The sequence below is a fragment of the Acinonyx jubatus genome, chromosome E3 (assembly GCF_027475565.1).
Source record: "Acinonyx jubatus isolate Ajub_Pintada_27869175 chromosome E3, VMU_Ajub_asm_v1.0, whole genome shotgun sequence".
Lineage (NCBI taxonomy): Eukaryota > Metazoa > Chordata > Mammalia > Carnivora > Felidae > Acinonyx > Acinonyx jubatus.
This window is the reverse complement of record NC_069398.1, coordinates 5,218,103-5,246,059: the sequence shown is the minus strand read 5'-3', so window position 1 is coordinate 5,246,059 and position 27,957 is coordinate 5,218,103. Positions and strand designations below refer to the sequence as shown.

General features: G+C 54.0%; 1 long non-coding RNA gene and 1 other non-coding gene across 4 annotated transcripts in view; one reads left to right on the top strand and one right to left on the bottom strand.

The window, feature by feature from the left end:
• LOC106989166 (uncharacterized) overlaps window positions 1-27,957 on the top strand; it is a 70,605-nt gene that overhangs the window by 36,537 nt on the left and 6,111 nt on the right. For 2 of the 3 annotated variants that reach the window (XR_008294593.1, XR_008294592.1), the window contains exon 3: window positions 25,190-26,047. This is a non-coding gene — a long non-coding RNA (uncharacterized LOC106989166). Of the gene's footprint in view, window positions 1-21,760; window positions 24,016-25,189; window positions 26,048-27,957 lie in introns of those variants that run through there. The other variant, XR_008294594.1, reaches the window with a different exon arrangement.
• TRNAR-CCG (transfer RNA arginine (anticodon CCG)) lies at window positions 22,933-23,017 on the bottom strand. The gene has a single exon. It is a non-coding gene; the product is annotated as a tRNA-Arg (tRNA).

Here is a 27,957-nt window from a genome sequence, read left to right as displayed (position 1 = left end):
ACCTGTACATTGCCTGCTTGTCTGCGTCCCCTGGCTGTGTCCCCATCTGCCTCCAAGACTGTCCTTCTGTCTTTCCCTTAGCATACGTCCCAGCTGTTTCATTCTTTAAAAGGGGCTCCCGGGCCAGCAGATCAGGTGGGGTCATGGCCGGGGACCAGAAGGACCAGTTATCCCCATGCTGGGAGAGCCAGAGTTCTGGAAGGCAGCCTGGGGCCAGAGGGACAGGAGGAGGTGGGGTGGTGACCGAAGCCCTGAGGCCTGGGTTCTGACCTCAGAGGAGACAGGAGACTCAGAGAGTGGGAGAAATACCCCGGCTTCTTCCACTGGGTCTGGAAAGGGAGGCGGGCTCTGTGGGTTGATGGAGCATAGAGTGGGGAATGTCCTGAGAGGCCGGCTTGACCAGATGGCCTCTTGGGGACAGTGAGAGGTGCCCCAGCATGTGATGGGGCAAGGGGGAGGGGACCGTCACCAACTTCTCTGTCCGATCTCCTAAATGGGAAGGTCACCAACTCCTCAGCCCCTCCCTAGCTGTGACTTCCTCCTTGGGTGTCAGTGACAAACATCCTTCAAGTCTGTCCCTCCTCTACTGTGTGCAGACTCAGATCACTGCTGTTCGGGCTTGTCTGCTCCAGGGGCCCCGGCAGTAGGAGGGAGGCGGGCAGGGGTGGCCATGGTCCCAGGTCCTTGGCTCGGAAGTCACGGCATGAGTCACTTTTCTGCCTCGGCCTGACTATGCAGAAGCCAAGAGTCCCGTGACCCGTGAGATGAGGAAGGAGGCAGCCGGGTGCAGAGGAAACGCGGGGGCTCTGGAGACGCACTGGGTTCGAATCCTACATCTGCCAGTCCCTGACTGTGGACTCTGGGCGCGTGGTCTCCCCTGCCAAGCCTCAGTTTCCTCATCTGGAAAATGGAGCCAACAACAGCCCATCCCTTGTAGGTTTGTTGTAAAAAATGAAAGGCCGTGACATGTCCTAAGCACCTGGCAGTGTGGCGGGCGGGCGAGTGGTTTATGCTCAGTGGGAACGCTGTGGGCGAGGCTCTGGAGTTTCCAGCCCCGGGGGAATTCTGGCCAGCTGTGTGACCGCGGGCAAGGCCCTCAACCTCTCTGAGTCCTCTTTCTGCACATGTGAGGTGGCAGGAACCATTCTGCCTGTTTCCCAGGGGGGCCAGCAAGGATTCAGCGGCACCCAGCACCCTGCAGGCACTCAGTGCGCCTTAGCTGTTCTTGGAGTCGTGACTGCGTCCTGCCCCCCACGCTCCCCTGCACACGGGACGTCCGTCCAGGCCGCCCACCGCAAATCGGTCCTCCCCCCTCTCCAGCTTGCTTCCTTCCTTCCTCCCGGGCAGCTCTTGCCAGTGAGCAGACTTAAAGACAGCTGAGCGGAGGGGGGCAGGGATGGTGGGGGCAGGGGCGGGGGATGGGCTGGATTTGGAATGCATGTCATGGTGTTGTGGTGTCATGGTTGTGAATGAGGTGCTCTGCCCGCCTGGCTATGACTCAGCAGAGAGGATGCTACTTCCTGTGCCATGGCGGGGGGGTGGGGCGTGCCCCGTGACCTGCCAGCGGGGCCATCAGGAACCCCCATCCCAGCATCAGTGAAGGAGACCTAGCAGCTGGTCCGTGTCTTGGTGCCACACCCAGGGTGACTGTCCTTCCAAAGCGGGAACCTTTCGCTGCCTGCACCCCCAGGTCTGGGAGGCAAATCAAAGAGGGAATCTTCTAGAGCCGTGTCCGCCTTGCGTATTTCCCTTTGTCCTTCCACAAGATTTCATAATGATGACCTCGGTCGTGCAGGTGACGCTGGCTCTGTCACCCACAACATGTGTGACCTGTGAAGTCACCTCATCCTCCCTTTGGTTTCCCGGACTGCAAAACAAGCATCGGGACCAGGCCACATTGGCTGATACTTCAGCCCAGGTCATGATCTCACGGTTCATGGGCTCGAACCCCGCGTCGGGCTCTGTGCTGACAGCTCAGGGCCTGGAGCCTGCTTCCGATTCTGTGTCTCCCTCTCTTTCTGCCCTTCACCCACTCTCACTCTGTCTCTCTGTGTCTCAAAAGTGAAAAGTAAAACCATTAAAAGAATTTTTTTTAATTTTTAATGTTCATTAAGTTTTGAGAGAGAGACTGACCGTGAGTGGGGGAGGGACAGAGAGAGAGAGGGAGACACAGAATCCGAAGCAGGCTCCAGGCTCCGAGCTGTCAGCACAGAGCCTGATACGGGGCTCGAACCCACGAACTGCAAGATCGTGACTCGAGGTGAACTCGGGTGCTTAACCCACTGAGCCACATAGGCACCCGTCGTATGTGTCTGTTTGAATTAAAAAAAAACAAAACAAAAAACACTTCAACCTCATGATGACTCTGAGACAGGCCTATCATTATCCCCGTTCTAAAGGTGGGAAAAATGAGGCACAGAGAGGTCAAGCGGCTTGCCCCAGCTCTCTCGGTAATAGGAGGAGGGATTGGAGAACGAGGCTGAGTACTGTCAAGGTTGGGGGTGGCTGGAGGCGACTCCCGGGTGTCTGACTGGGTGACCAGTGGGTGGCAATGCCCACAGGATGCGGGGCGCATGGGGACGAGCAGTTCTGTTCGCACGGTGCCCTCCCTGAGGTTGTTACCGGGGTGGAGCAGGGTCCCTTTGCCGCACCTGGGTTTCTGGCCCTTCTTCCAAGAGGCAGCACGGAGTGGTTGTGAAGAATTCAGGCCAGGAGGAGCCCGGCTGGCTCAGTCAGTGGAGCACGTGACTCTTGATCTCGGGGTCCTGAGTTCGAGCGCCACGCTGGGTGTAGAGATTACTTAAAAATGAAGTCTTGAAAAAAGAAAAAAGAAAAGGCCCGGAGCTGTGTGACTCAGGGCCATTCACATAACCTCTCTGTGCTTCAGTTTCCTTGTTAGTGAGATAGGAAATGGGATGATAGCTCCTCCCTCCAGGGTCTGCAGGGATGAAATGAGATAATGTCTGTCTGGGGCCAGGACCTGGGACACGGTCAAAATAAGGAAGGAAAAGCTTCAGGCGTGAAGAGGTGGGCAGCAGAGGGACCCGATGGCAGGAACTACCTCCCTATGAGTTGTGTCGATGTGACCGCTACCCACGGCCCAGAGCTCAGGTATCCCCACTGGCCAGGCTCCCTTTGGGGTAAATATCGGGGTGCAGGGGCCTGACTTAGCCCCATGCCAGGCTCCGGCGGGGGGAAGGGGTCACTGGCACTTGGGCCTGGTGCCTCCCACGGTTTCCTTAATCTGAAGCAGGGACCAGAAGGCCAAATCCTCGCGGGCTCCGGCCACTGCCCACGCAGCAGGGTCAGGCGACTGTCACATGCTGCCCCGTGTTTACATGGTGACCATCTCTGTGTGGTAGAGTCATCTGAAAATACGAAACCTCGGTCAGAAACCACATGACCCTCAAAGGGCAGGAGAGCAGGGAACTGAGCTGAGATGTCCCCGAATCCCTAGGGCTCCTTTGGCGGCCTGGAGAAGCCCAGGGACCCCTTCCAAATTTAGGCTTGTTTTGTGTTTCTTTTTTAATGTTTCTTTCTTTCTGAGAGAGAGAGAGAGAGAGACAGAGCGCGAGCCTGGGAGGGGCAGAGAGAGAGGGAGACACAGAACCCGAAGCGGGCTCTGGGCTCCGAGCCATCAGCACAGAGCCCGGTGCAGGGTTCGAACCCCTGAACGATGAGATCATGACCTGCCCTGAAGTTGGCCACTGAACCGATTGAGCCACTGGGGCAGCCCTTGTGTCATGTTTCACGATGTACCTGGATTTTATTTCTGTTGATTTATGGGTGGACAGTTCATCGAAAAAATATTTAACACATACACTTTTTACCCTATTTGTAAACATCCTAGGTTCTAGTTTGACACTGTCTCCCAGAAGTACTGACCACTAGAAGAATGAAAAAAATAAAATAAAATAAAATAAAATAAAATAAAATAAAATAAAATAAAATAAAGTCATGTACCCGAAGGTAAGCAGAGGGCAGCGATTACGCTCTCTCTGGCACATCCACATCTGACTGGCCTTTGAAAGAACAAATCTGCGTGCCGTGAGAAACGCGTGTATCAGAATTTTCACGGTGGACGCTTCCTTTAGGCCGGTCTTCCCCCGTAGAAATATAACCAACGCAAGCCACACGTGCCATTAAAATTTTCTTGTACCTGTGTTGAAAAACGCGAAAAAGCAGCAGAGGAAATTTGGGGCACCTGGGCGGCTCAGTCGGTTCAGCGTCTGACTTCAGCTCAGGTCACAATCTCGCGGTCCGTGAGTTCGAGCCCTGCGTCGGGCTCTGGGCTGACGGCTCGGAGCCTGGAGCCTGCTTTGGATTCTGTGTCTCCCTCTCTCTCTGCCCCTCCCCCGTTCATGCTCTGTCTCTCTCTGTCTCAAAAATAAATAAACATTTAAAAAAAATTCTTTGCCCATGCTTTGAACGTTCTCTTCATCCTTTTCTCTCTTTAAAAAATCTTTTCCTCCAATATTTTATTGTGAAAATGTTCAAACATATAGAGGAGTTGAAGGAATTGTCCGGCAAAGAGCCATGTACCGATTACCCAGAGACATTTGTTATATTTGTTTTATCACTTACCCGTCCACTCATCCATCCGTCCATCCACCCACCCACCCACCCATCCATCCACCCACTCATCCATCCATCTATCCATCCTTCCATCCACCCATCCACCCTCCATCTCTCCATGTACCTTTTTGATGCATTTCTTTTTTTTTTTTTTAATTTTTTTTTAACGTTTATTTTTGAGACACGGAGAGACAGAGCATGAACAGGGGAGGGTCAGAGAGAGGGAGACACAATATGAAGCAGGCTCCAGGCTCCGAGCTGTCAGCACAGAGCCCGACGCAGGGCTAGAACCCACGGACCGCAAGACCATGACCTGAGCCGAAGTCGGCCACCCAACCGACTGAGCCACCCAGGCGCCCCTTGATGCATTTCAAAGTAAGTTGCTGACATCGTACCCTCTCCTTAGACACTTGGGCATGTTTTTTGTTTTTGTTTTTGGCATGTATTTCAATAACTAGTGTTGAATGTTCAGGATCTTTTTCAATGCCCCCGCCCCGCCCCCTCCCCCTGCAAAATACACAGCTTACAAAAGAAGCTAGCTAAGTATATCTACAGTGACAGGCATGGGATAAAAAAAGTCCCTGTGATTCCTGATGATGACAGAGTCACAGGTCTGTGGGTGTTGCTACATGAGGAATTGAAATTACATACTAAATTCCAGCTGTAGGGGCGCCTGGGAGGCTCAGTCGGTTGAGCGTCCGGCTTCAGCTTAGGTCACCATCTCCCGGTTTGCGTGCTCGAGCCCCACGTCAGGCTCTGTGCCGACAGTTTGGAGCCTGGAGCCTGGAGCCTGCTTCAGACTCTGTGTCTCCACCTCTCTCTGCCCCTGCCCCACTGACGCTCTGTCTCTCTCTCAAAAATAAATAAACACTAAAAAATAATAATAAATAAATAAATTTCAGTTGTAGGCTAGTGAAATGAAGAGGTGATTTTTTTTCCTCTCCAAATCCACAGACCCTCTGAATTTGAGGACCCACTCTTCATTCTTGCATTAGGAAGCCCAAGGAAAACATGCCGTTACCATGCTACGGCAAGTGCTACCAAGGCAGAAATTCTGACCATCGTTATGTGTATTATCTTACCTAATCCTTGCAACGTTCCCATGAGGACAAACGAGAACTGTTTCTCCACTCACAACACTTCTGACATCAAATGTTAGGGATTGCCCCAACCAGTTCTCAAACTTTCCGCACGCCATTCTGGCGTCCCACAGTTCAATTTCATTCTGACCGTAACTACCTGGAGTTAACCCCACAGGTGAAGGGCTCAGTCCCACAAGACTACCCCACTTCAGACGTCGGTCACAAATAGCCGGTCCCCACAGAGTCCCCCACTTCTGTCTGACTTGGCCGCAGTGGAGGATTCTCATTCCCCACGCCACCCAGGTTTGATAATTTTGTGGCACAGCTCGCAACAGAGACGCTGATGGGTACCGTTTGGTCGTAGAGGATGTGATAAAGGAAACATAGGGACAACCCAGTGAGGAGATACGTAGGGTGAAGTCTGGGAGGGTCCCGAGCGCAGGGGCTCTGTCTCCGTGGAGTTGGGGTGTGCCACCCTCCCAGCCCATAGATGTGTTCAACTCGGAAGCTGGCCAACGCCTACAGTTTAGGGATTTTTATAGAAGCCTCATCACGTTAGGCATGATGGATCATTACCTCAGGCTCCAGCCCCTCTTCCCCTCCCTGAGGGGGGAAGATGGGGCTGAGAATTCCAAGATTCTAATCACGGCTTGATCTTTCTAGAGAGCAACTCACATCCAGGAGCCCACCAAGAGTCACCTCAGAGAAGCAGGAGACACTCCCATCACCCAGGAAATTCCAAGGGGCTCTGTAGACGGTGATCTAGACTGACTGAGGGAAGCCAGCTGGGGTTCAGATCTCACCTCTGCAACCTCGGGGGGGTCGCTCACCCTCTCTGTGCCTAGTTTCCTCTTCTGCAAGTCAAGATGGTAGTGCCCGCCTCCGAGGGTTGCCAAGAGGGCTGGCTGGGAAGCCTGGTGCACAGGAAGTGCCATCTAAGGGCTGTGATTATGGTCTAGAAAGTGCATTCTTGGCAGGAGCATTTCAGGCGGGGTTCCTTCTGTCCCCAGGGCTGCAGGCCTGGCCCCAGAAGGTGGCTGTCCCTGCCACCTACACTGGAGCCCCCCGTCCATCCCTGCTTCTTCGTGGCACCGGTGCCTGCTCTGTCTGGCACCTGTGGACCCAGTAGCCCAGCTTGGGTCACATGTCCACATCCTAGCTGCCAGGAGGCCGGTGAAGTGCGGGACCCATCATCCGCGGTCTTCCCAGGGGGAAGCAGACCTGCGCCTCCTTGAGACCCAGAGGGTGGGCATTTCTGCACGTGTGGGAAGGGCACAGTCTGGGCAGCCCCCACACAACGCCCACCGCCCAAACAGATGGTTCGCTTCTTGCCCAGCGTGCGGATGAGCAGACCGAGGCTCGGGGCGGGGGTGAGGGGCACGGGCCCCACTGTCTGGCACTTTCCTACCTCCTGCCTCCCCCAGAAACACTCAGGGGCTTTGTGCCACTCTCGCCCAGCCCCAGGGGGGCATGCCTGAGGCGAAGGCCGAGGTCGGGGTCCTGGATCAGAAATGCCCTTTGTGGTTTCAGTCCACGGCGTCAGGGGCGGGGCGCTGATGGCAAAAGGGGTCCCGCTGGAGACGCTGATCCCTGATCCAAGGAGGGAGGCTGGAGGAGCCCCTGGGCTGCGGCTTGGGTCCCTCTTCTGTTCCCTGGCCCAGCCTCATTTCCCACTTCGGGGCGCTGCAGTGGGGGCGGGGGTCAGCTTATGCCCCGGGGGGGGGAGGGCAGGGCAGGGGGCTGTGGGATGTCCGTGGTCAGACAGACAGAAACCACCTTGTGTGGGACGGCGTGTTGTAACCGGGAAGATGCCGCAAGCGCCTCTCTGAAAACGGGGAGGCCTCCTGGGCCCCGTGGCCACACCCAGATGTGTCCTGGGCACAGTGGGGGGGGGCTGGGGGAGGGGAAGCACTGGAAAGGAGTGAACCACATGGGGGGCTGGCCAGGGGGGCCGCGCGCACGCGCGTGGGCACCCGTGTGGACGCGTGTGTGCCCACCTCCGCACACGCCTGTGCCCCTGGCCCCTGTGCGACCGTGTTTATGTTCTGAACGCGCCTGTGTGCATCCGTGTGCGTGTGCACGTAAGGTTTCCTCTGCGGCTGCATCTGTCCCCCTGCGTGTGTCTCTGCATGTCGGTAGGTAGCCTCACGCTTGCCTGTTGTTCATGCTTCCATGGCGTGTCCTGTGTGCCTGGCTCCCGGGAGTTCACGCGTATGACCTCGGTTAGCCCCCTCAACGACCCTTTGAGGTCGGGGCTCTTATCCCAATGTTCGGACGAGGGGAGCGAGGCCCAGAGAGGTCGAGTGACTTCCAGAGGTGGGGTCCCCGGGCTGCCCATGTCCACACAGACGGGCACCCCCCTGGAAATGTGTCCACCCGTGTTCCATCCCAGCGATCCCCGGGGACGGGGGCGTGTGGTCAGGCACGCATGTGGACGGGTGTGGGGGTCACGTACATGTGTGGGCCCTGCACGTGTGCTGGGCCCTGAGTGGGGGCTCCAAGAGGGGCCCGTGGGCGCTGGCTCGGCTGCCCTGAGAGCAAATCTCAGGGCAAGGCAGCCCCGGGCCACCCCCAGGCCCTCCCACCCCCCACCGGGCCCAGAGCCCGCCTTTGTCTCCTCTCTTGGGGCCCCGCTGCGGCTGCCGTGGGATCCCATGGAATTCTAGGCATTTGCCTTTGGAGGCCGGGTGAGGGCTGAGGGCACGCGGCCCCGTCACTTGTGGGGGCTGGAGTCTGTCCTCCGAGGGCACTGGACGGTGATGTTTGCAGAGCCAAAGCAGGGTCTGGGTGACAGCTCACTGGGGCCTAGAGCCCGGCTGGTCGCAGCCTCCGCCTGGCACTGCAGGGCCTCCTCCGCGAGGGCCCCGCCAAGGGACCCCATGTGCCAGGCCACAGGGCCAGAGAGGGAGGTGTCACAAGAGGCTCTGGGTCACAGGGTCAGGGGCAGTTGACACTGCACCTGTAGCGGGTCGATGGTGACACCCCCCCCCAAAAAGATACGACCCCCCGGGACCTGTCGCTGTGAACTTATTTGGAAACAGGGTCTCTGCAGGGGCCCGGGCCAAGGAGCCCCCGGGGACCCTGGAACCTGGGAGAGGCCAGCGTCCATCCCCAAGGCCTCCCAAAGGCCTGCTGTCACCTCGATTTCAAACTTCTGTCCTCCGGACTGTGAGTGAAAGAGGAAGTCTCTGTTGTTTCGAGGCACGGGGCCTGTGGCAGTCTGTTACAGCCCCCCGGGAACCTGCTCAGCCACCCACAGCCGCCTCCGCATGGGTGCCCCTCGCCCGCTGCAGCCTGGTTATTTGTTTTCTGCAGATCTGCTCCTAGTCTCTTTCACCATGTTAAGCCTCAGTTTCCACAAGTGTAAAACCAGGGACGGTAATAACGAAACTGCTCAGACATTGCCCAGCTGAGCCGGATCCGTCGAGGGCAGCACGGATCGCAGGGGACTGCTGCTCACAGGCGCTACCTGTCGCCCACTCATCAGAGGCAATGGGAAATTGTAATTTGATGGGGAGGGTGTACATTACAGATAAACGTATCTTGGAACGATTTGGCCGTCACAAACCATGGGCAACATCGGCCTGGAGGATAGTATGACTGGCCGCCCACCCCACTTACCAGCTTCGTTCATTCACGCCACACCTACTTCCTGAGCATCTATGTGCCTTGTGTCTGCACCGCGGACCCTCAGGCAGTCAAGCGTGCGGGCTATCCCTCAGGGCATTCAGTCTTGTTGGGGAGGCAAGTGAACAGGGACAGCGACAGCACAAGATGGGGAGGAGGGGACAGGAAGGAGAGCTAAGTCAGGAAAGGCCTTCTGGAGTCAGGGGAGGCCCGAGGCCAGAACAGAGGACAAATAGGCCAGGCGTAGGCAGGGGAAGGCATTCTAGGCAGCGAGCCCAGCAGATGCAAAGGCCCAGGGGCAGGAGCGTGTGGAAAAATAGTGACTCCTCAGTATTCCAAGCAGCCAGGAGGTGGGTGGTGGTGAGCGATGAGGCCCAAGAGGTCTCCCCTAGAAGCCTGGCCTGTGAGGGTCTGGGCTTGTCCTGAGGGCCTTAAGGATCACTGAAGCAATTCCGGTTCAAGGCCAAGGCCAGACTTCCTGTGTCTCTTCCTGAGTTCCTCCTCTGCCAGTACCCCCCAGCTTTATGGTCCAGACCTGATTCTCATGCCAATGCTTTTGCATCCAGAGGGACCAACGGTGGGAGGGGAAGTGGGGAGCCGGGGTTCCCAACACAGACAGGTTTCGGACACCCCAAAGACTGGGGCTTTGGTAACGTCTGGCACATAAGGAAGGTCAGTGTCTGCAGGTGCTGGGAAGGGCCCAGGAAGACGCTATGCACACACACACACACACACACACACACGCACACACACACCCCTGCTGACTGATTCCAAACCTTGCACCACAGACCCCCCCAGGCCCGGAATACTCAGAGATGTGCGCAAAGCCAACACTTTGGGGGCACCTCCCACACGTTGGGCTCTGGGTGCTCAACCACGGTGCCACACTGTCCCTGGTGAATCCCTCCCAGCCCAGCTGCAGCCACTGGATGAGTCCCTTCCCTGAAAAGCAGGCATGGGGTTCCGAGGAGGAAGGAAGCGCACCAGGCTGCACTGGGCCGGCTGCTGGAAGCAGAGGCTCCAGCCGCTCAGCCGCCTCCCTTACCCCCTTACCCCCCTCTGCAGCCCAAAGGGAAAGACAGCCCCCTCCTCCTGAGAACCTCCCCCTGCAAAAGCCACATGCACCTAAATCCCCATCTCGGGCTCTGTTTCTAGGGGACCTAGCCTAGATGAGATCATGTCTCATTTCCCCAGCCTAGAATCTTCCCACATGGTCTCCGTCCTTCCAGGAAGAGTCTCATTTCCGTGGCTCAGCCTTCGATACCATTCCTCCTCTGTCCCCAGCTGACCCCCACCCCCACCCCCTGGCTTCTGAGGTCCTGGGCTAGCCCACCACTCAGTAAGAAGGGGCAGGACCAGCTTCTTGGGACCCTCTCCAAAGAGATGTGAGTTCCAGAGCCCCCCCCCCCCCCCCACCGGGTGCCTCACAAGCATTTGTTGGCTGGACATTCTACAAAGTGTTTTCTTGGAGCTTTAGAAAACCCAGCTCCCAGGATTCTGAGCTGGAGGAGAAAGGACCAATGGCACAGACATTCTTTTCACACGGACGTGGAAAATCTGGGGCGGCTCTGAGGGTAGCAGGTTCTTTGGGGCCACAGCAACCTCAGGGCTGGCTGGGCCTGGATGATTAATCGTTGTTAGGCAGAGTAACCTGCTTGAGAAACGGGCCGGTCTTTGTTTGGCTGTTGATTCATCACGAAAGAATGGGAGGTATTTTCCCCTCCCTCCGCATCTCCTTCAAAGAACAACCGGGTCTCTGTGTTCTGAAGGGCTGTGTTTGCCTTGGGCTAGAGTCAGCAGGCCTTGGTACCTTCGTACAGAGCCTAGTACCTGAGTCAGGACTCATCCAGCTGCAAATAATGGAATCCCACTGAAATTAGCTTATGTTTTGTGTCACTGGCAAGTTGGGAGTGCAACAGCTTCAGGCATGGCTGAATCCAGGGGCTCAGGCAGAGTCGCCAGGGATCTGTCTCCCTTTCTTGGCCCTGCTTCCCTTCATTCGCTCGTGGGCCTTCTGCACGTGCTGGCAGGGATGCTGCCTCACAGCCCCAGGCTTTTAGCTCACTGGCCTCGTTGAGATGTCCCCTTCAAAACTTCTAGTCAGCGTCTGGAGGTTGAGTCTCATTGGCTCAGCTTGGGTCACGTGCCCATTACTGAAGCCATCGCCATGGCCAGCCTTGGCCACGCACATGACTCAGCCCTGGGAGCCTGGGGCGGGACTAGGAAGAAGGGGAGTTTGGGCAGCAATGACGAGACGTGCTGTCTATACCCAGAATCATAGGGGGTGGAGACTGGCTGTCTGCAAGAGACTTGTAGGGGGTTCTCTAGGGAGGCAGGCAGGGAGGGTCAGATCCCAATGTCATCAGCCTTAGAAAAGTAAAGTCATGAGATCTTTCTCACAAGTATTATGGAATAAATTCATACCATTTACCGGGAGCGAATCCTAAATTCTGGAGCTTTCCTTGGTAGGCTCAGTCTCCAGAACTTTTAAGGAAGTGGCTGAGAACTTAGGATCTCGGGGAGTCGACCCCTAGGGAGGAATCCTGGCTCTGCCACTGACTAGCTGTGTGACCTTGGGGCAGTCACTCAACCTCTCTGTGCCTCCACTCCCTCACCTGAAAAATGGAGCCCCGACATTTCCTATCTCATGGGACCTTCGTGAGGATTAAATGAAGCTCTGTGAGGTTGGGTGTCTTGCCCGGATCTCAGGGTAGGGTTAGCACCAACTTGGTTAACCCCAGTTCTGGGCTCTTTCTGTCCCCAGTGCTGACCCACAGCAAGAGATCGTTGACTGTTGAATGAATGGAGAAAAAATAATGGAGGGCAGATTTCCCTCTTCCTTTTTTTCTTTCTTTATTTTTAAATATTTATTTATGTTGAGAGGAAGAGAGAGAGGCAGAGAGAGAGGGAGAGGGAGAGAGAGAGAGAGAGAGAGAGAGAGAGAGAGAGAATCCCAAGCAGGCTCCGTGCTGTCAGCGCAGAGCCTGATGCGGGGCTCGAACTCACGAATCGTGAGATCATGACCTGAGCCAAAATCAAGAGCTGAACGCTTAACCCACTGAGCCACCCAGGCGCCCCCGGGCTTCCCTCTTTGTGCCCTGAGCTCCCTCACTGGGTTCCCTCAGCACTCAACACAGCGGGGGTGGGGGGGGTGGGGGGGTGGGGGGGTGGCGGCTCAGGCTCCCCCAGAAACAAGGATTTGGGTGGACGTCATCCCCGGGCATGGCCTCATCTCATCAGACGACGCCTGCCTTCCCAGAGTCTCATCCACTGCTTTGCTTCCATTCTCCAAGCCTCTCGTGTGTTCCTCTTCTGGCAAATTCTGACCTGGGGCCACGTGGGAAGAGCATCCCAGGAAACTGAGTTTCCAGCTGACATGAGTGGACAAGGCACACTTGTCCTGTCTCCTCACAACTTCCGGTCCAGAGCCGGGCAGCTGGGTACCCCGGCTCTCCCTCACAGGACCGTGCCTCTGCACGGAGGCCGCCTTACGCGCTGGCCTCAGGCAGGACTCCAAGAGGGTGACTGTGGAAACCCCCCAAGGCCTAGCCTCAAAATCTGGAGGGTCACTTCTACTGCCTTGTGTTAGTTAAAGCCAGTCACGAGGCCAGCCCAGATCTGAGGGGTGAGGAAGCAGATTCCTTCTCTCGATGGGAAGAATTACAAAGTGCCGTGGCCGTTTTTCAATCACGAGACACCCAACTGCCATCGTTGGAAGTCTGTTTCGATAAAATGTATTTGTGTACGATGACAGTGAATGTAAATGGAGCCCGCGGGGGATGTGCAGTGCGCAATGTGTGCAACTGTGAGGACGACCCTGCTGTTTTCACACACCTCGCCGTGGTAAGCAGCTGTTTTGTTTTTTTAAATTTTTTGCAAATGTCTATTTTTGAGAGAGAGAGAGAGAGAGAGAGAGACCTGGGGAAGGGCAGAGAGAGAGGGAAACATAGAATCTGAAGCAGGCTCCAGGCTCTGAGCTGTCAGCACAGAGTCTGACGCGGGGCTGGAACCCACGAACCGTAAGACCTTGACCTGAGCCAAAGTCGGACGCTCGACCAACTGAGCCACCCAGGCGCCCGAGCAGTTGTTATTTTTGAATGCCCGGTGTCCAGCATTCCTTTTGGGGTGTGGTAGCTAGCCATCCATCCCTACCTGATTTTAGTGGGGCTGACACTCTCAGACTCCAGGTATGGGCGTGTGGTCAGGAATCCTACCATAGGGCTTGGTCACAGGATGGGCACATGATCCACGCTGGACCAGTGAGATTGGGTCATGGGGCTTTTGCTCGAACTGTTGGGAAAAAGGTGTTCTCTTTCCACCCTTTTGGATTGCTTGGCCGATTAGAAGCCTGGAACTGCTGGGGACCATCTTTGCAATCAGAAGAGAAGGGACTGCCTGAGAATGAGACAGGCACAGAGGAGAGCAGAGCCAAAAGATAGAGGGGGAGAGAGATTTCTGATGACAGCGTTTGAACTCCTGGATCCAGCCATGCCTGAAGCCCTCACCGTGGGTTTTGCATTTATGTAAGTCGATAAATTGCCTTCGATGTAAGTTTCCACCCCTTGCAACCGAAAGACATCTTAATGAGACAATGTGATGCAGCTATTTGGGTCACAATCAGGATTAAATGAGCTAAGGATGTGTATAGAATACATGGCTCATAGGGGGCCCGTTAAAGGTAAGCTGTCAGGAATTTCTCTTCCGCCGCCCACCCCGCCCCCCCCCCGACCTCCAGTGAATGTAGTTCCAAGTTAAAATCTTCTAAACATATTATAAAACAGTTTAGGACAGGCATGGATGGGCCTGGCTGGTCGTAGTAGAATAAACACGCAACACCAAACTTTGACATTAACACCTGTACCCTTGACACCCTGCATTCTTAATCTAAATTCCGAAAATGCAGCAGAAGAGCGGTGGCTTGGAATAACCCTGGGAAATGGTACCAAAACAACCTCAAGAGACATCCTCTGTGTTCGCTCTGCGAGAGGAGGGAAGCGGGGCAGCGTGGAGAGATGGAAATCTGTAAAGACAGTCTTATCCATCTGCACAGAATTAAAAAGCAGTTCACAAGTGTGAGGTCTAGAAGTGCTGCTCTTGTGACGGCCACCTCCTCCCTCCCTCCCTCCGTCCCTCCCTCCCTCCTCCTCCTCCTTGGCTGCCCTGAGTTTATCCTGGGACTGAGCTTAGATGTGGGGCCGGGTGGAGGGTGTCCTGGGATTTCTCCCCACCCGGCGAGCCAGGGGGAGGCCGCAGGCGGCTCGGGGTCTGCGTGTTTGGAAAAGCATCCCAGCCGATTATTTACTCTGCGTCTGTCTACTGCCGGCCCACGGTGGCCACACCGGGCCCTCCAGATGCTTCCAGCTGGCCATGCCGCCTGGCCCACCGTGGGGCCTCGCCCGCCTTCCCCACTCAGGCTGCTGGTGTGGGTTGCCAAGGCGACTCCCCCTGTCCCCCCAACCTAGTCCCCCACCGCTTAGAACTTTCTGTACCCCTCCCGCCCGCCACCAACCGCTTTGAACTGGCAGCTCAAGGACCAGAGCAAGCCCACAGATGCGTTCTGTTTTGTTCTGTTTTCTTTTGTGTTGTGTTGTTTAATCTGAGCTGGCAGTTAAGACTCAGGAGGCTTCCCGGGGAACTCTGGATTCTGGTCTGTCTTGAACAGATCGGAAGGTCCTGCAATATGGGGTCTGCCTTGCCCCCAGCGGCGAAAATTGGCCCCTGTTAGGCAGCATTTGGGCCCTTATCTGAGTTTCGGTGACCCCCGGACCTGGGTGCAAGTTAATTATTAGGGAGGGGATCCCTGGAAGCATCGAGGCGGGGGTGGGGAGGAGAGGATGCGGGGAGACCGGGCATCAGTGGGCAGGCGCTGCTGCGGGCCCGCTGGGCACCTCTGGGAGACGACACGGAACACGCCTCAGAGTCCTGCTGCCCGATGGGCACGGATGGGGAGCCACCATCATGTACACACTGTTGACGTACCTGACGGTCAGCTGCAGGGGGGTGTGGGCAGGGCCACCCCAGCGCCCGCTGCACCCTTTAGATGGGGCCTTGTTCGGCCCTTTGCTGCAGTCCCCCCCACCCTCCGTGGGGTCTGTCTCCCCAGCAGGGGGCCGTGGATTCCTTCCCTGAGTCCTCATTCGCGTATGGCTGATTTTCATACCGAAAACAAACATCCCTCTCTGTTCACATCCCCTTCAAGGGTGGGAAAGAGGACTATAGGCCAAGGATGCTCTGTGGCTAGCTCCCATTCAGGTTCCATGATTTTCTAGAAGGACTCACAGAACGCAGGAAAGTGCCGTTCTTGCTCTGACAAAGGGTACAGAGGAACAGCCCGATGAAGAGGGAGGTAGGGTCCGGCAGGGTCCCGATCACAGGGTCCTCAGTCCCTGTGGACTTGGGGTACATCACATGTTTGTGTTCACCAGCCCGGAAGCCCCTTGAACCCGTCATCTAGGGGTTCGTCTTGAGATTTCATGATTCCATAGGCAAGATGGGCCACTGGGGAGTGAACCCAGTCTCTGGCCCCTCTCCCCTCCTGGGACCTTCCCATCTTGATCTCAGTCACTTGGCTGGTTTTTCTGGTGACCAGCCCCCATCCTGAAACTGTCTAGGCTCCCTGCCTGGAGTCATGTCATTAACACACGAAAGACCTTCTATCCCTCAGGAAATCCCAAGGGTTCTAGGGGCTCTGCGTAGGAACCCAGGACAAAGACCAAATACATACTTTTTAAAAAATGTTTTATGTATTTTCGGGAGGGGACACAGAGAGAGAGGGACAGAAGATCCGAAGCAGACTGTGTGCTGACAGCACAGAGCCCGACGTGGGGCTCAAACTCACCAACCGAGAGGCAATGACCTGAGCTGAAGTCAGACTCTCAACTGACTGAGTCACCTAGGGTCCCCGTCCCCCCCCCCCCCCCCCGGCCAACACACCAGATACATACGTTTTAAGATGCCCTTCCTGCTTCTACTGTTTTCCCAGCTTCCTTCAGCTTAAAGATGTTTCATCCTTACTGGAGAGGATCACCTGGGGCCCTGGGCCCTGGAACACCTTTCTTTCCTTTTTTTTACTTTTTTATTTTTTTTTTAACGTTATTTTTGAAGGAGAGACAGAGCATGAGTGGGGGAGAGGCAGAGAGAGAGGGAGACACAGAATCCGAAGCTGGCTCCAGGCTCTGAGCCATCAGCACAGAGCCCGAGGCAGGGCTCGAACTCACGAATTATGAGATCATGACCTGGGCCGAAGTCGGACGCCCAGCATACTGTCCCTGTGGGACACCTTTCTAAACCTGAACCTCAGCTGCCTCTCTGCACGTGGGGATCCCCATGGGAGTGGATGAGATGAGCAGGGACATGTGTGAATGGCCTGGCGGGGGGCCAAGGGGCCACACAGATCAGCGGTGACCTCCATTACTGTTCCCATCTTAGAGACGAGGAAACTGAGGTGAAGGTGGCTTTGCCCAGAGACACCTGGCTCGTGGCAGGGCGAGGCTGGCTCTCTGAGTCCCCATCCCTTGTTCCAGGATGTTCTTTCTGTTCAGCCGCATGTTTCTAGTTCCACCAGCCTGAACTGCCCTGGGGGGCACTGTGCGCATGCCACACCTTGCATATCTCAACTCTGCCCCCCCCCCCACCAGACAATGCCCTTCCCACTCTTCTCCCAATGAACCCTGGCTTCACTCGGAGCTGCTTCCTCCTGGAAGCCTCCCCTGACTGCCCTTTCCCTGGAAGCCTTCCCTGACTGCCCTTTCCCTCTGGGGGCTCTCCCAGGAGCCCAGTCTGAATCATCAGGGGCCCTACCCTCCTGCAGTTGGCACTGTGTGGAATCACTGATGCCTCCACAGTGAGGCAGGTCTAAACAGGCAGAAGAACAGAGTCTGACACCTCAAACCCAGCTGTGAAGGAATTACCCGGATAATTCGGAGAAAGCAGCCCGAGGGACCTGGCTTCTGGCTGCGTTGACTGTCTCCCCACCCGCCCCAGGTGATACAGGAGCTCTGGTCCCTCTGCCCCGGTGAGTGTCCTTCCTTCTCTCCCGCCACGGGGATCAGACGTGGAAACATAAACCAGAGTCAAGAACCCGACTGGCTGGCCCTCTCGTGGGAAGAGGGCGCCTTCTGGTTGCGCCCTCGTGCGCCATGTGGGACAGCTTTTGCAGGGAACACGTGCCCCTGTGCCTCTCCAGGGAACAGGACTCTGGGGTGAAGGGGAGGGGACCCGCAGCCGTCAGGAGCCACAGGGGAGGCTCCGACGGTGCCCAATCACCTCCGACCTAGCCAGGTGGAATTTATTCCCAGAGAGGGCTGATTCACCCCTCACATGTCATTTCAGCCCCTCCTGGCCTCCCTGCCCTTCCCAGGGACTCAGACAAACAGAGGAGTGGGGAAGGGGGGTGAGGCAGTCAGTGGCCGGTTGTGAGCTGGGGCAGGGGAGCCGAGAGACCCTCTTTCTCTCTGCCAGGGCCCTTTGGGGGCTCAGGGTCCAGGCCTTTCCTGCTCCGTCCTTGGATATCTTTCTGTGCAGATTCCCCGTGCATGGACGCGTCCTGCCTGCTGGATAGGCTCCACCGACCGCTGGCCACATGCAGTTTGCTCTGGCCACAGGTGGCTCCCCAAGAGGTAGGCCAGTCGTTCCTGTGGAAGCCGCCTGGGAGACGACTAAGGCCTCTCCTTCCTCACTCTCTGCCCGCCTTCCAGAAAACCGGCCTGGCTTGGACTTGAGCACCAACCCCCCACCCCCACCCCAGGCTGACCCGGCTGTGGCCCCACTGCCAACAAAGAGGAGACACTGGAGCCCATGACCGCCACAGCTTGAGGAAGCCACGGCGTCACGGTCCTGGGGAACCACCTGGAGAGGCCCGCTGGTAACTCTGGGCCCAGCCAGCCTTGTTTGTGCAAGATCCACTCCTCCAGTTTCGGTGGCGTGGGCGGTGAGGCTGTGTTTCCAGTCTTCCCCACGGGGCATGTGGCCACGCCGGGCACCTACGTGCAGACGAACCTCGTAGCCAGGCTGGGTGGCAAGGTGGTCATGTCAGAGCCCCCAGGGGAGGAGGGAGAGGGCGCGGGAGATGGGGGTGCTCACGGTCCTCTGTCCTGCCTACAGAACAGCGGCCAAAAAGGCTTGGGGGAACATGCTCTAATTAGCTGCTGCTTTAATGGCTATTTCCAGGCGGTGGTGGGTGGGAGAGTTTTTATAGGCATGTCCTCTGAAGGTAGGGTTGCTAGATTTAGCAACTAAAACCAGAGAATGTCCGGCTAAATTGGAAGGTCAGATAAACAACAGATAATTTTTAATGTAGATATAGCCCGTGAAACATTTGGGACATAATTCTGCCAAAAAAAAATATTCATTGTTAATCCAACATTCAAATTTAACTGCCTGTCCTCTGTTTTTTTTTCTGGTAACCATATCTGGGAGGTAGGATAACCCACAGATTTTGAGGCTCCTACCCCTTGGCTTTTCCTTCCCGCTGCCTTATATTCAGTTGTGCATATTGGGGGAGAGGGGCTCAAAGTATTTCAATCTGTATTGACATTGGTGATGTATGTCTTGCTGTGTCAACTTTGCTCACATACAAACCGGCCTCCAATTCACGTCCTCCCAGCTCCACCCAAGAGTGAGACCCCGGCCACAGGAGCCAGCTGTTCCTCCTTCTGGGACATCATGGGCCACTTCAAATGGTCGTACGGGTTGTACACAGCCCAACGCCATATTTGAAAATACGTCCCTCGGCAATTGTGCAGTGCACGACCTGCACAACCTGCACAACCCCATATAGCAACCCAGTTTGTATGTCTAGATTTTGACCACCAGGAGCTTGCTTTCTCTCATTTACTCCTCAAATTAGGCCGCCCAAGGGACACCATCCCATTATTCCTAATTCTCTCCAACCAAGGACAACTCGGGCAATCTGGGAAGGCACTGTAGCAGTGTTTAAAAACAGTTGAGTGCCCAGGCTGTGCACAGAAGGGCTTTTGATTCTCAGCGCCGACCTGACATCTGCTGGAGGGGCACTCCCTTCCCGCTGCCCGGAGTGCGCAAAGAGTGGGATTAAAGATTTCCTGCCCGCCTGCCCGCCCTCCACATCCTTTCCCGCTCCTGGGCCTGGCCAACCCCCCAACCTAGGCATAATTTTAGAAACTTAATAGATGCTGTGCCGCACATTCTTGGCCTGGAGCCTGTGGGGGCAGTTCCTAAAAGAATACAGACATTTCTTTCTTAGGCCATGCCAATAGAGATCCTCTGTTTTCCCTGGGGACAGGTTTCTGAGGGGCCATTGTACACGGACAGGCCCCTCACACACTTGCTCCTTTGTGGGGTCCCCCACCACCACATCCCACCCGGGCTGGATTATTTTGCAGGGCTCGTGCCAGCTTCTCTTTGCCTTTCCTGCGGCCCCCAAAGCTCCCAGGAGCAGTGGGGACGGGGGAGGGGATATGGATTCCAGGGCCCCAAGTCGCGATGGCTGTGAAGATCCCTTCGCGCGTCGCTGAGGTCATTTGGTGTCTTGAAACTAAGTGATGGATGAGGGCCTCTGGGCCTGGGCAGGATTTTAGGATCCGGAGCTTGGACGACAGTGAAGGCTTTTGTTTCCTCCCCGAGCCGGGAAAGCCTTACGTGGTCTTTTCAGATTTCAAGGAATTGCCTCATTCCTGGAACGGGCGTTCTCCAGGCTTCTGGAGTTCGAGGGAGCAGCGGGTAGGACGAGGCACAGCCGGAGGCTAGTGTCCTGTGACTGATGTCACTTGTGTGCCAGCCTCTGGCTGCAAGCTTCTCCCTTTGTCTTGTCTTCCCTCAACCGTAGCAGATGGGCGACCTCTGATACACCCATTTTACAGATAAGGAAGCTGAGGCTCCAGGAGATAAAGTGCCCGTGGTCCCGCGGCGAGAGAGCGGCATAGCCAACACCGAAGCCCGAATCCTCAACCGTGAGCGTGCCCCCACCTACCCAAGTCTTTTGTCGCTTGTTTAAAGAAGAACGTCGCTGAGATACCGTTCATGTGCCATGCAATTCCCCCGTTCAAGTGCACAGTGCCCTCCGTGGCTTTCAGTATCTCGAGCTGTGCAGCTCTCAGCGGTCAGTAGAGCCAGGTTGAGAATGCTCTCGTCATCTCGAAAAGCACCCCTTCCCCCTTCTAGGTCACCTCCAGTCCCCCTGACCCCTCCCCTCCCCTGCCTTCTGTCCCTATGGATCTGCCCCTCCCGGACACCGCATGTAAATGGAATCAGACAAAATGCGGCCCGTTGTGTGTCCGGCTTCTTTCACGGAACATCGTGCGCATCGGGGCGTGTGTCAAGCTTTATTCCTTTTACGGCCGAGTAATGTCCCTGATGTGGACGGACCGCAAAGTCATGGGTTTGTCCGTGGATGGACCCTTGAGTTGTTTCCACCTTTCGGTTATTGTTAATAGTGCTGCCATGAACGTTCCAGGCAGGTTTTCCGTTCTCTGGGGAGTCCCCGTTCCTAAGAAAGCTGTTCTGGTGCCTGCCGCTGTGCCTTTCTCTTGCCGGGACTTCCCTCCCTGGGCTTCCCCCCTGCCCAGTCAGGTCTGACCTGTGCCTCCGGCCCCAGCGCACATCCCTTTTCTCACAGTGGTCACTCTCTGTTCTTCTCAGCTTCCGTCAGAGGCAGGGAGGTTGCTCGGCCCTTGCGTCCTTTGCCCCGTTACCCTCTTGCTGTGTGATGTCGGGCTGCTCACTCAGCCTCTCTGGACCCCAGTGCCTTTATCTGTGAAATGAGGACCTAAGTCTGACCCCGTGGGGCTGCTGTGGGGGACGAGACGGTAAGAGCTCTGTGAGCTGGGAGCCTGGAGCGTTGAAGACGTGCCCTCTCCAGCTGGGGGTTCTTACCCGGCCCAAGTTCCAGCCCCAAGCAGGCCTTGGTTGTTGTCCTAAGCCACCCTCGGCCTGCCTTCAAGGAGCAGTGCGAGAGTGCAGGTTTCCAACCGCGTGCAAGTTTACCGCCGAGACACATTTAGCAATGGGCCTCTTCCGTTGTCACAGCGGGGCGGGGGCTGCTCCTGGCATCTGGCGGATGGAGGCCAGGCCGGCTGCCAAGCGTCCTTCAGGGCACAGGACGGCCCCCAACGGAGAAATATCCACCCAGCTCCACCTGCTAACAGCGCCTGATCGAACGATAGTATCGTCACTCCTTTTTCGTGTGCGCATTTATTTCTCATCAAAATGCTTTTCGTTGACGCAGACGGACACAGAACATTGCGTCCGTTTCAGGTTCTAGCCTGTGGAGGCGATACTTGTATATGTTGTGAAATGATCCCCACGATAATTGCTACTGTGTAATTACTGTCACGCCACAGTCACAAAAACTTTTTCTTTTCTTTTGATGAATGCTCCGGATCTGCTCTCTTAGCAGTTGTCAAATACACACCTCGATAGTATTACTTAAACAGTTTTCTTTAATGTTTATTTATTTTTGAGAGACAGAGAGAGAGCACGAGTGGGGATGGAGCAGAGAGAGAGGGCGACACAGAATCCGAAGGAGGCTCCAGGCTTCGAGCCATCAGCACAGAGCCCGACGCGGGGCTCGAACTCACGGACCGCGAGATCATGCCCTGAGCCGAAGTCGGACGCTTAACATGACATTCTCGTGACTCATTCATTTTATAACTAGATGTTTGTACCTCTTGATCGTTTTCATCCATTCGGCCTCCTACCCGGCCCGCGGCCAGCCACCGCCAAGCTGTTCTCCATCATCTGTGCGTTTTGTTTGGTTTTATTTGTTTGTCCTGTTTTTTAGATTACACACGTGAGTGAAATCATCCAGTGTTTGTCTTTCTCTGTCTGACTTACGTCACTTCGTGTGATGCCTTCAAGGTCCATCTGCGCTGTCGGAAATGGCCAGATTTCCTTCTGGGTAATGGCCGAGCAGTATTACTCTGTATATATTCACCGCGTATTCTCTACCCACATATCCATCCGTGGACACTGAGGCTGTTTCCGTATCTTGGCTGTTGCGAATAACGCTGCAGTGGGCATGAGAGTGCAGATGTCTTCCGCAAGTAGTGTTTGTGTTTTCTTTGGGTCAATATCCAAGAACGGAATTGCAGGATCGGGTGGCAGGTCTGGTTTTAATATTTTGAGGAAACCTCCACACCGTTTTCCACGGTGGCTGTGCCAGTGTGCGTTCCCCCCAGCAGGGCACAAGGGTCCCCTTTCCTCCACGTCCTGGCCCACACCTGCTGGCTCTTGTCTTTTTGATTCTAGCCACTCTGACAGGTGTGAAGTGGTATCTCCTGGTGGTTTTGATTTGCATTTCCCTGGTGATGGGTGGTGATGAGCCTCTTTTCGTGGGCCTGTTGCCCACCTGTTTTCTTTGGGAAAAAAAAGTTCCGATCCTCTGCCCATTTTAAAATTGGATTGTTTGTTGTTTTGATATTGAGTTGTATGAATTCTTATCTTTCTTTGCTTTGGATAGTAATCCTTTACTGGGTATATGGTTTATAAATAGCTTCCTCCATTCCGTAGGCTGCCTTTTCGTTTTGTTAATTTTTTTTTCTTCTTTTTTTTTTTTTACATTTATTCATTTTTGAGAGACAGAGAGAGACAGAGCACAAGCGGGGAAGGAGCAGAGAGAGAGAGGGAGACACAGAATCCGAAGCAGGCTCCAGGCTCTGAGCTGTCAGCACAGAGCCCGATGTGGGGCTCGAACCCACGGACCGCGAGATCATGACCCGAGCCGGAGTCGGACGCTCAACCAACTGAGCCACCCAGGCGCCCCAATTTTTTTTTTCTATGCAGAAGACTTATAGTTAGATGTGGTCCCATCTGTTTGTTTTTGCTTTTGTTCACCTCGCCTTTGGGGTCGGCTCCAGGAAAAAATCATCATCCAGAGCTATGTCAAGGAGTTCACCACCTGTTTTCTTCTAGGAGTTTTATGGTTTCAGGTCTTATAGTTAAGTCTTGAATACATTTGGAGTTAATTTTTGTGCATGGTGTAAGAAAGCGGTCCAGTTTCACTCTTTTGCATGTGGCTGTCCAGTTTTCCCAGCACTGTTTATTGAAGAGACTGTCCTTTACCCACTGTAAGTTCTTGCCTCCTTTTGTCGCAAATTAACTGACCTTGTATGCGTGGGTGTTTTTCTGGGTTCTCCGTTCTGCTCTATTGATACTGCTGTCTGTCTCGATGCCAAGACCACAGTCCTGATTACTGTAGCTTTGTAGCATAATTTCAAATCAGGGAGTTTGATGCCTGTGGCTTTGATCTCAAGATTGCTTTGGCTGTTTGTGATCTTCCGCGGTTCCATACAAATGTTAGGGTTGTTTGTTCTATTTCTGCGAAAAATGCCATTGGAGTTTTGACAGGCATTGCATTGAATCTGTAGGTTGCTTTGGGTAGTCTAGACATTTTAACAACATTAATTCTTCCAACCTGTGAGCATGGAATATCTTTCTGTTTATTTGTGTCTTCTTCCATTTCTTTCATCAATATCTTTCAGTTTTCAGTGTACCGGCCTTTCATCTCTTTGATTATATTTATTCCTAGGTATTTTATTCTTTTTTTTTTTAACGTTTATGTACTATTAAGAGACAGAGAGAGACAGAGCATGAGCGGGGGAGGGGCAGAGAGAGAAGGAGACGCAGAATCCGAAGCAGAGTCCAGGCTCTGAGCTGTCAGCACAGAGCCCGACGTGGGGCTCGAACCCATGGACTGTGAGATCATGACCTGAGCCAAAGTCAGACGCTTAACCAACTGAGCCACCCAGGCACCCTGGTATGTTATTCTTTTTGATGCCATTCTAAATGGGATTGTTTTCTTAGTCCCTCTTTCTGATAGGTTGTCATTACTGTATAAAAATGCAGCCAACCTTTGCAAATTGACTTTGTACCCTGTAACTTTTTTGAATTTATTAGTTCTAATGGTTTTTTGTGGCGTCTTTAGGGTTTTCTGTGTATAAAATCTTGTTGTCTACCAATAGTACAGGTTTACTTCTTCCTTTCCAAGTTGAATGCTCTTTATTTCTTTTACCTGCCTAATTGCTGTGGCTAGCATTTCTAATACTTTGTTGAATAAGCGTTGTGAGAGTGGCTATCCTTGTCTCTTTCCTGATCTTAAAGGAAGATCACCACTTCCTTTTCACCACTGAGTATGATATTAGCTGTGGCCTTTTCAGACATGCCTTTATTGTATTGCAGTATATTCTGTTCATATCCACTTTGTTGAGAGTGTTTATCATAAAAGGATGTTGAATTTTGTCAAGTGCTTTTTCTGCATCTATTGAGATGATAGATGATTGTTCTCTTTCCTTTTGTTAACGTGGTGCATCGCGTTGATTGATTTGTGGATGTTGAACCATCTTTGCATCCTTGGAGTAAATCTCTGTATATATTTATTTATAAACTTGCCCTTCACCGAAATGGATTAGAAATAACTAGGGGTGCCTGGGTGGCTTACTCAGTTAAGCATCAGACTCTTGATTTCGGCTCAGGTCATGATCTCACGGTTTGTGAGTTCAAGCCCCATATCAGGCTCTGTGTTGACAGCTGTGGAGCCTGCTTGGGATCCTCTCCCTCTCTCTCTCTGCCCCTCCCACGTTCCCTCTGTCTCTCTCTCTCTCTCTCTCTCTCAGAAAATAATAAATAAACTTAAAAAAGTAACTAACAAAGATAGCAAAAAACACTAGGATTTTTTTTTTAATGAGGAAACGGTCATAAAAAAATAGGAGAAAAGGAAAATAAAACATCACCCATGTTAAAGCACACTACTGCTTACAGAGCTGGGATGTACATGTGGTCTGAGCTTCCCAGTGGCCAGAGCAAAAAGGGAAACAATCAATTTCAAGATGTTCACCATTCCAAAATTGAAAACAAATTAAGAGCGCAAGGGAAGTCTGGCTTTTCTGGATCTGAAGAACTCAAGGCTTTTCTCTTGTCTGCCTTTTATACAGGGGCCACAGCAATGTGCTCAAGCTGACAGCACTGTCCTCAACAGCAGCCCTACACAGTATTGAGTGCCACATTCTCCAAAGCAGGTCTGTGACCTAAGGCTGAGGCCAGCTCGGCAAAGGCAGCCCTTTTCTAAGCATCTAACCTGAGTCTGGTGGTTTACTTTCCCGACATGATGGCAGAAGGCAAAGCCCCGTGCTTTAAGCAGTTCAGAACGCTGATGGGAACAGGGGCTCTGGATCCAGACCGCCTGGGGTCAGGATCCGGATTTTCTCCCCAGGTAACTGTGGGACCCTGGGCCTTTCACTGAAGCTTTCTGAATTCAGTTTCCTTATCCATCACGTGGGGTAGAGCTCCTACTTACTTTACAGGGCTGATGGCAGAATGACATGAAATAATACGTACCCAAGGCTGAGCCCAATGCTGGCAAATGTAGATGCTTAATGCATATCAACTCTTGTTCTCTTTACGGAGGGTGCTTGGTAAATACTTTCGGAACCCCTGCATTTGGTACGCGTTGTGAAGGATTCAGCCTTCGGGGTGGGGCACATGCTATGGGATCCAGACCCGCCCTGGAAAGCAGTGCAAGGAAGGTTTTGGGCTGTGGGACACCTGCAGCTAGACACGGTCAGTTATGATCCTGCTGTGTTCCTGCTGAAAACCTTCTCTGATTCCTCGTCGCAGGAGAGCAGCCTTCAAATGCTGTATCCCAGGCACGTGGGGCTCGTCCCTGACTCACCACCAACCTTTCCACTCTACACCCACCTGCATCCTATAGTAATTCCGGATGCCAGCCCATCGTCAACTCACCAGGCCTTGCTCGTGCAGTGTCCTCTTCCCACGTCTGCCTCGCTCACGTAGTAAGACTTGCTCGAAGCATTGACCGCTTTATTGTTTCAAAGTGTTTAAAAGTTTATTTACTTATTTTGAGAGAGAGTGAGAGAGAGAGAATGAGTGGAGGAGGGACAGAGGATATGAAGCAGGCTCTGTGCTGCCAGCCCCGATGTGGGGCTCGAACTCATGGACTGCGAGATCATGACCTGAGCAGAAGTCGGAGGCTTAACCGACTGAGCCACCCAGGCGCCCCTCAGCCCCTTTAAAAAGTGTTGAATTTCCTACCCACTAGGGAACAGTGGTTTCTTCCTTGTATCCTCCCCAGGTATTCCCCTAAGTCTGCTGTCAGAATGCATGTTCACTCATTCATTCATTCACTGATTCATTCACTCACTCATTCATTCATTCATTCACTCATTCATTCATTCACAAATTCTTTCACTCTTTCATTCACTCATTCATTCACTCACTCACTCATTCATTCGTTCATTCGCTCATTCATTCACTCACTTATTCTTTCTTTCATTCACTCACTCATTCATTCATTCATTCACTCACTCACTCACTCACTCACTTATTGATGCAATCCATCATTCATTCACCCATCGAGGACTGGGGAACTATCATGTGGCAGCCATTGTTCTAGGCACTGGGGTTGTAGCAGCGAGCAAAACAGACAAAATCCCTACCCTTGGGTTTCCATGTCTCCAGCCCTCATACCAAGTAAGTGCTCAGTCACCCGCCCTAACAGAGTTCTCCAGCTCTGTCCCCTGTCTCCCTACCCCATGCCCTGGGTCCCAGGGCATATTTGGTCCCCAAATATATGTCCCACAGGCCCCCACCTCCTTGCCCTCGTTCCTCCGGCCTCGGAAGCCCCCCCGCCAAGGTCATCCCCATTGTCATCCCTGCTTTTCAGAGAGGCTGCTGCAGAACCTATCTCGGGTCCCACAGCCAGTATGCCCCAGAGGAAGGACTCAGATCCTCCCCGCTGCAGAACTGGTGCGGGCAGTGGCCAGGCTCTCAGTGCTGCTGGGGCCTCTGACTCTGAAGGCCGCTCATGCTCCAACCCCTCGTGAGGGACCTAGGGTCACATTTGCAGAAGGGAGACAACTTTGAATGATTCCATGAAGCCCCAGGGAGGGGCTCAGCCAGCAGTCTGTCTGGGAAGCGGGACATCTTAACAGAAAGGAAGGCGCTCGATGATCTAGCGGGCCTGGGTTCAAATCCCAGCGTCACCACCTGCTGAGTTCTGTGACTTGGCTAAATCACTTCACCATTCTGAGGCTCAGTTTGCTCTTCTCTAGAATGGGCTTTACCTTTACGGTCTCTACCTGTTGGGTTATTATAAAGACTAAGGGAGATGCCATCGGTAAATGAACACACCAACAGAATCCAGGGATTGTCACCCATCGCGATTCTTGTTCATATTATTGTTAATAGTACTTTGCTCATCGGCATTGTTCAAAATAATAAGAGGGCTCAGCCACTAGCTTCAGGAGTTTACATTCAGCACTCTTGGCCTCACCTCCTCCAGGAAGCCCTCACTGACTGCTCCCCGCCCATGCCCCTAGAACCTCTACATCCTTCCTTTGTACCCTTTTCCCACTGGCCCTTACAAATACATTTCGTGGCCTCTTTAAGTCCTCCACCGGACTCAGACTTGCTCTTGGCTCTCACTTGTTCTCCAGGCCCTGCGATTAGTGACTGGCATCTTGTAACGATCAGTATTTATTTGTTGCGTGACCAAACGGAGAGAGGACAGTCTCAGATGTCCTTGTTCCTCCTTTTGGGGCCCAGAGGAGGACATTCCTGGGGTCCTCCTAGAGGAGACAGAGGTCAGGAATACGCCTGCAGGGCACCGATGTGGCTGAGGGTGCCCACGTGGGTGTCGGTCCATAAGAGGGATTGACTCCTGGCCTCAGAAGCTGTGCCACTC